The sequence below is a fragment of the Notamacropus eugenii genome, chromosome 3 (assembly GCF_028372415.1).
Source record: "Notamacropus eugenii isolate mMacEug1 chromosome 3, mMacEug1.pri_v2, whole genome shotgun sequence".
NCBI classification, from domain to species: Eukaryota; Metazoa; Chordata; class Mammalia; order Diprotodontia; family Macropodidae; genus Notamacropus; species Notamacropus eugenii.
The window spans coordinates 474835681-474844314 of NC_092874.1; the positions used below are offsets into that span (position 1 = coordinate 474835681).

The 8634-nt window shown below is 42.4% G+C and overlaps 1 long non-coding RNA gene across 1 annotated transcript in view; it reads left to right on the forward strand.

Annotated features, from left to right (window-relative positions):
* The window catches only part of LOC140497719 (uncharacterized), a 47074-nt gene extending 43617 nt beyond the window's left edge, over window positions 1-3457 (forward strand). The window contains exons 2-3 of the long non-coding RNA XR_011964831.1: window positions 2365-2521; window positions 3230-3457. This is a non-coding gene — a long non-coding RNA (uncharacterized lncRNA). The remainder of the gene's footprint in view (window positions 1-2364; window positions 2522-3229) is intronic.
* Window positions 3458-8634: the final 5177 nt, after the last annotated feature.

Below are 8634 nucleotides of genomic sequence, written 5' to 3' on the forward strand. Positions count from 1 at the left end.
TCCCAAGGTGTCCCTTCCTCCTATAGCTTCCCTCAGGCCTGGAATGTGCCCTGCCCCATTCTTTACCTGTTGAAATCTTAGCCATTCTTTCAATCTCTGCTCATATGCTATGGGTATTTTTCTTGATGTAGCCTACCATTAAAAATGGTTTCTCTCTCTTCTGAACTCTGATGGCATTTTGCTTCCCGTACTTTCCTCCCCCACCCCTTTGTCTTTTGGTGGGGTTCTGGGCTTGTTATCTCATTAGTGGAAGGAATTTCTGGTGTGGAAACTCCCTCCACTGATGAAGATTGGTGACTCATCTGTAACTTAGAGCTTTAAAGAATTTCCTGATTGCATATCCCTTATAGTCTATTTATTATCAGAGTTATTTCTTCGTATGACTTCATTCTCCTGCAGATGGTTGGCTCCCTGAGAACAGAGAAACCAGATTTTTTATCAGATACCTTCTTCAGAGCTTGAAACAGTGTTTTGTCTACATTATTATGATCATCATCATATTGTAGAGATTATCTAATATTTCATAAAGAATAAAGAACAATGATCGCTAGCATTTCAAGAGGGCTTACTATATGCTAAGCACTGTGCTAAGCATTTTGCAATAATTACGTCTTTCGATCCTTACCATAATCCTAGGAGAAAAGTGTTACTATTATCCCCGTTTTATAGATGAGGAAGTTAAAGGAGTTGCCTAAGATCACTCAGCTAGTAAGCATGTGGATTTGAACTTAGGTCTTCCTCCAGGCCCAGTGCTCTATCCACTGCACCACCTTGTTGAGTTGAACCAACTCGGGTTTCTTCTCACTGTAAGGTTTGTGTGTCAATTGAAGCTTTCAGCAAACCCCAATGCTTGGGTGCCTGCCTTCTTTTGGTTTCCTTTGCCTTCTCAGCCTCAGTCCAGGCTTTTTCCTTTGGCAGACCTCCTTCAGCATGCATCTATTATGTACCTACAGTTTGCCAGGCACTGTGTTGGACACTGGAGGTACAGAGACAATACTAACCAGACCCTGCTCTCAAGGAACTTATGTTTTATTAAGGGGAGAACCATGTACACAAAGAAGTGAATATGAAATACATATGGCATCATACAAAAGCATCTCAAGAGGGAAAAACCCCTGACAACTGGTGGCATCAGCAGAGATTTTGTGCAGGAGGAGACACTTGTGTGGCGTCCCACTTTTGGGTGGCACCTCCTTCTATGTTTGTCTAGTTGATGCCATTACACCTGACTATCCGTGATGTTCAGAGAGGCTTTAGGAGTCCCTGGCACTCCCTTATCTGAGGGGCTTTGCTCTCAGGATGCTCTCTTCTAACCCCACTGCTTAAATGCAAAGGTCCTGGCCAGTGCCACCTTCCCCCCATCCCAGATCCTTTCTCTCACTCTCCGGATAAATGGCAGACTCACCTTCCCACTGCTGTGAAGAAGCATCACAGGGTGAGTGGTGCTAGATTTCTTACTTTCAAGACATCTGTCTCAGAAGGAGAGTTTCCAGCTTGCTGTAACTGTAAGTCACACGCCTCCGTGGTAGAGGTGGCTATGAGAAAGGTGTTGGGGGTATTTTTAGGTGACTACCATATATCAAACATGAAGATCAGCCTATTTTTAAAGTGATAGGAAACCAAGATGAGGATGAGAACTTTCTTCAGGTACTTCACCTGGCCCAGAGCTGCATTCTCCCCCACTCCTGAAAAGTTCAAAGGGTAGGATCACAGAACATTGGATGGAGAAGAAAACCTAATTTTTATCTTTAGAGGTCCTTGAGAAACCAACTACAGAGTGAATAGGGTGCTTGACTTGTAGTCAGGGAGCCCTGAGTTAAAATCCCACCTCAGACATTTACTATCTAGGTGGTACTGGACAAATCACTTGACTTCTCTCTGCCTCAGTTTCCTCATTTGTAAAATGAAGGGGTTCAAGTTCATTGCTCTAAGATCCCTTTGACTCTGAACCTATGATCCTTTAATCTAGTATATGCACACGGTGGTGACAACCCACTTTGCAGATGAGGAAACCAAAGGCCACAGTGGGAATTGGATGGTTGACTGTGTGTACAAGGCAGACTTGTGGAAGAATCTAGGTCTTCTGATATTTGTTGCTATGCTTCTTGTACCCTACAAGCTGCCTTGGGTCCCTCCTGGCTTCCAGCCTCTAGCACAGGGTCAGCTCTAGCACAGTTTCACCTGTAGCATTCCTGGGTTGAGCCCTTAGTGGGGCGAGGGGCACAAATATAAAAATGAAACATTTTCTGCCTGTGAGGAGCATGTATTCTTCTTTAAAAAATTGTTTTAAGTTTTTGAAATTCCCTTTATTTGTTTTATTTTCAGTTCTGAATTCTCTCCCTCTTTTCTCTCCTCCCCCACCAGTTGAAAAAGCAAGAAAAACAAAATGGTTATAAACATGTACAGTACTGCAAAACAAACTCTCACATTAGCCACGTCCAAAAAAAATTAACAAGTAAAAGAGAAGAAAAGACCGTCTGCTTCTTTCCACCCTCTGAATCCATCAGTTCTTCAGCTGGAGGTACACAATATGCTTCGTCATTGGAATTGTAGTTGATTTTGGTGTAAATGAGAGTACAAAGTCTCCATTTTAATAGGAGATGATGCTCAGTAGGGATATTTTGATCTGGGAAGTCTTAGGGGTGGTGAGTAGAACCACAGGATCATCTATTGACAAGCCTTTTCCAGAGGCAATGCTGGTCTATCTTCTGAGGCAGCTGGGTGGCTCAGTGGTGAGAGCACTGAGCTTCAAGTCAGGAAGACTTAAGCTCAAATCCAACCTTAAACAATTACTAGCCATGTGACCTTGAGCAAGTCACTTAATTTCTCTTTCCCTCAGTTTCCTCAACTGTAAAATGGGGGTCATAATATCACCTACCTCCTAGGATTGTTGTGAGGATCAAATGAGATAATATTTGTAAAAAGTACTTAGCATATGCCTGGCATATAGTTGGCACCATATGAATGTTTATTCCTCCCCAACCCCCATTGGTTCACACGTGACTTTGATTCTTCAAAGGTGTTGGTGTTGCATGACTTGCAGTCACACATGGAATAGCACTGGCAGAGCACTGATGTTCAGTATTTTGGAATACCCCTTGCATGATAGGGAATCCTTTTTTGATTTGTATAGGACACATGGCGCCCATCAAGGTATCTATTAATATCTCTTAGCACATAGCATCCTTTCAGGAGCAAACAAACAGTATTTTTCTCCACTATCTTTCAGGTGCCATGTGGTTCCACAGCTAAGGAAATCTCAGCCAGGACTGCATCACCATAGAGCTGGTCTTCCCAATGCTGTACGCAGGACTTTTATGTGTGCGTGGGGCTCCAGGTACAGTAAGACACATAAGGAGGGAAAGGAGTCTGGTCTGGAGGACTTCTATCAGAGTCCATGCACCGCCACCCCAGTGGCCTACTTTGGACCCCATCCCCCAAATCAAGTGGTTTTGAAATAAACGGAAATACTGAATTTTTCAAGTAGTCTGTTAAAATATCACAAGGACTCAATCTCTTAAAAATTAGATTTTGGAAATATGGAGCATAGAAACGTTCTAATGAGTGTCTCTGAGGCTTCAGTACTTAATTCGGAAGTGAAATATATCATATGAGAACAAAGATAAGTCATTTTAGAGTTAAAGGTTCTTCAACATTACCTAGTCCAACCCCCTCTAACTACAGATGATGAAATTGAGACCCAGAAATGGGGAGTCACTTGCCCAAAGTCAAATAACAAGTATGCATCAGAAATGGGATTGAAACCCAGGTCCCACTCCCAATCAGTCAGTTGACAAGCATTTACTGAGCACCTTTTATGTACCTGGTCTCATGCTAAGCCTTGTCATAATCTTTCCAAAAACACGGAATTCTGGATAATTCTTGGATAAGAGCCTAACCTTTTCTTGCCTTCTCAGAAACTGGCTGCCATGGTGAATAAAGCACTGGTCTCAGAGTCAGGAAGACCTAGGTTCCAGTTTGACTTGTGATTCATGCTGGCTAGCTGACCTTGAGCAAGCTGTTTAACTGCTCACTGCGCCAAGCAACTCTCTAAAATCAAGTTTCCAAAGAGCTACTAATATACACTGTTGGAGGGAATTTCTTCCCCTTGCAGGTCTATATACTTCTGAAAACAACCTAGTCCTACCCAACTTTTTCTTGATGATGGGACTGAGATATAAAACTTAGCACTTCATTTTCCATTAAAGGCAATCCTTTTTATGGACTCCACACTGCTGATGACAGAAAGGGAGGTATTTTTCTTTTGCAAAAACACTGGTCAGGAGAGCAATCATGTGTTTTCAGTAATGCCTGGGAAAATTATTAGGCACCTACAATGTGCTCACAGAAAGTGCTGAAAAGGTCAGAGTAGGACTGGCTGCATAAGTGGATCTTAGAGACGTAAGGGTGATAGATCTCATGCTGTCACTTTTGGATGTTTTGTGTTTCTACTTAGAATAAAGCAAAGCTGGAAGTCAGGATATTAAAATATCTGGGTCCTACAAGTCATAGAAACTGTGCTAAGGACAAGGAACCAAAGCCAAAGGGGGAAACTGACTTCCTCTTGGGTACTTACTCTCCTAGCTGCCATGATGCCACTCATGATTCCAACTCCAATGCCCAAAACGCTCATACAGGACTATGTCAACACACACACACGTAGGAAGAAAGAGGCTCAAAGTCACATACACCTAATATCACAGGGAACTGACCAGTGAGGTTATGAAGCCATGCCTTGGGAGCATGGGCAGGGGACCTATGAGGATATTTTGTGAGCTTTCTTTTTTTTAAATGAATTTATTTATTTATTTTAAGTTTTCAACATTCATTTCCACAAAATTTTGAGTTCCAAATTTTCTCCCCATCCTTATATCCCTGGATCAAGACACAAGATCATTAGATTCAATGAACCCCCCTGTGAGAGTTTACTAAGCACTTCCCATATGCCAAGCAATGTGCTGGGTGCTGGAGATACAAGGAAAGGCAAAACTGGAAGAGATCTTATTGGTCCTTATCTAGCCCAATTTTCTCATTTTAAAGAGAAGAACACTGAGGCCTCTGAGCTGTTCTCTGTTTCTCTTCCTTTTAAAATTCCTTTGCATTCTTCCTCTGTTTTTGCTCATCTATATACATGTTGAAAGGCAAGATTGTGTAGTGGAAAGAGAATCTGCCTCAAAGCCAGGTAGACCTGGGTTCAAGTTCTGCTTTTGACATGTACTGGCTGTGTGACCTTGAGCAAGTCACTTTGAGCAACTCTCTAGAACCCTGATTTGCAGAGAGGGTACTGACCCACATTGGCAGAGGGATTCCTTCACCTGGGAGTTCCCCCATACCAATGAAATCCCAGGTATAGTCTGTTTCCCAATCAAACTTTGATATATGCCCAAGAGTTGGTGAGCTTCTTGAGAGAGCCTGCTTTGGTTTTTTCTCTGTGTGCCTTGGACACACAGGAATTGAACTGAATTGGAAAAAATGACTTACCCACATAACATCATACAGGGAGAAGAACCAGGAATGGCCAGGTGACACCAAAGAACATTGTGCAAAGCTTTGTCAACGCTTTCCTACCACTACCACTATTACTGCTGCTTCTGCTACTGCTACTACTACCGTGACTACTATTACTACTACTATACTGCTGCTGCTACTACTACTACTACTACTACCACTACCACTATTGTGACTGCTACTACTACCACTATCTCTATTACTACCACCACCACCAGTACTATTTATTAAGATTGATATAGCACTTTAAGGTTTCCAAAGTTCTTTACAAGCAGTATCTAATTTTATCCACAGCTACCTGGATGGTAGCTTGATTTTACAGATGAAAAAACTGGGGCAGACAGGAATTAAAATGACTTTCTATCTAGGGTCACATGAGTCATCTGAGGTCGGATTCAAACCCAGGTATTCAGGTCCTATTCTGCCTTTATGGGAGTGAGTCAGAAAATTAAACTAACCAGAGACATTGCCAGCCGATCGGAGGCCCGGCGGTGATTGAAAGTAAAGAGACAACAGCAGCGAGGGCTAGGCGAGCCTGTGCAATCTGTACGTGTCTAGTTTATTGTAGCTCAGCAAGACTTCATAGAGTCAAACATATCAATACATCTCATATGAATTCAATAGGTCCCAGGGGAAAGTTAGTCCCATGACAAAACATTCTTCCAATTCTGTGTTCCCAAACCACAGAATGTACACATCCTTTCCTAGATAACACTGCAGTTGTCCTCAAGAAATAAGCAGTAAGAAAATATGAAGAAGCCAGGGAGGGGGGAGGCCCTGCCAATCCCCGTTTCTCACCCTCTGGATGGCCTCACCCTCCTTTGGTCAATCCTTCAGGTTAACTCTGGCTCTCCATAAGATGTAAACACAATGCGTCTGGTGAGAGAACATGGCAAAGTCATACATCCTCCTGCTCTCTTCTTTGATCCCTTTGTCCTCATGTGACCCTTATAGATCATGAATTGAGGTAATTATTATAAAGCTAGTGATGGCTTGGAATGTTCCCAGGAAGCCAGGATCCCTCCTCATTGCCTTGACGCCTGTACCCTTGAGCAAACATTTTTCAGACCACATTTTCATTTCCCCCCTCCCCTTGCAGCTCTCTGTACTGACCCATTGGAAATGCCTTTTCTGATATCAGAGATGGAGACCAGACAGGACACTGATTAACCCCTTGCTAGCTGTCTGGCCTGTGATGCCTGAAACAAGGAGAAGAAAAACTAGAATTGATTTCTCATTTCTATAAAAATACATGGCCACCATGAAAAGATGAGCCTCATCTTCTTTAGGTAGGAATCTCCCTACCTTTTCCTGTTATACCCCGAAGTCCAGCTCATTGGAAGCTCTGGCTATTTGTGACCCCAGAACCCATTTTCTCCCATTGCCCCTGCTTCCCTATGTTTCTGCATGGACCTTAGGCCCAGGTTGCCTCTTGTGTGAGTTAGAACCCACCAGGATAAAAGACTTTTGCTTTATGCATTACTGGTCTATCTGGGCCATAGAATCAAAGGACACTATAGAGCTGGAAGGTCATCTAATTCAACCATTCCATCTTACAGATGATGAATCTGAAGCTCCAAGAGGTCAAGTCACTTATCCAAAGTCACATAGGCTTTAAGTAGCACACTTGGGATTTGATCTCAGGTTCCATGATTCTAAATTAGGTGGAAAGGTTCGATATTCATTGCATTGTATCATGCTGCATCAGAATCCTTTGTGAAATCCTCTCCAAGTCCCGTAACTGCAGTTAAGAACTAGCACAATCGTCACGTTCCATTCCCAAGCATTCCAGTTCACTGAGGTCTTGCCATAATGTTTTTCATCGAAGAAATCCAAAGAAAATGGTTTCTCTATAGACAGAAGGAAAAAGCAGCAGAAACTTGGAAGAATTTTACCACTCAAAAGAAGATTCTCACTGAATCTGAGCCCCCTAATTGCTTGACTTCTACAAGCTAGACACTCATTTTGAGTGAAATTTTATTTACTGTAGAAATGACATGCAAACATCATCGTGCAGCAGACAGAACCTCTCCTTGGCTCTGGTCTATGCAAACAAATGAATACTAATGCTTCGGAAGAAAGCACCCCTATGGAGGTGCTCCTGTTTCCACTGATTTTCACTTGTTTCAGCAGGCACAATTAGGGTTGATTAGAGTAGCTTTATAATTTACTGATGGATTTTAAATAACCAACAGCCTGGAATAAATGGCAATAATGCCAACGGATTTGTCATAGCTGAAGCTGGACTCCTGCTCACGTTCGAAGCGGGGGTGGGGTGGGAAATCAGCAAATTGGTGTTTTTTGGTGATTTTTTTTTCTTTTCTGTATGCAGTAGGTGCTCAGTTTAATTTGACTGAGTAAGGATTTATTCAGGGCTTACTGTGTGTCAGGCACCGTCATCAGTGCTGGAGATACAAAAACAAAACTGAAAGCTGTCTCTGACCTCAAAGAAGCTCACATTTTGCTGGGAGAAACAACATATATACAGGTAAGTTAATAGAGAATAATTAAATTGTAGTGTGTAAAAGGGAATTTTGGGGGGTGGAGGAAGTGCTAGTTTTGGGGAGCCATTGTAGGAGGTAACCCTTAAGTTGAACATTGACAGGAGCAAATGATTTCAAGAATTAGAGGTGAGGAATGAGAGCATTCCATGTATGGAGACTGTGATTAATATATGCTTGTTGAATGGATGAATTAATAGCTGGTAGAACTAAACTGTGTACGTCCAAGCTGCCGCTTCCCCAAAAGAGTACTGGTAGCAATGCTTTTTCCATATTCTGTGCTCCAGCAAAATTAGAGGTCCACTAAGGGTTAATGTTCCATTTATGCCTGTTGTTGTGAAAATGCAACAGTCAATGTCTATCCAAGATAGATGTAACATTATACTAACCCTATATGGTTGTCCATCCAACTGTGGACCATCATCTAAACCGTAGGCATTTTTTTCATTTACTTGGCTTTTCCTGTATGGTGGATAGGCTGAATTTAGTGATTAGAGAAATCACTGAAGATTCAGGGCTGGATTCAATCAACCCAATCCACAAACAGGATCCTCACCCTCTATAAGGAATCCCTCTTTCATTAGTTAGAAGAGTGCCCTGGACATCATTTGTAACGGTGGGGAAC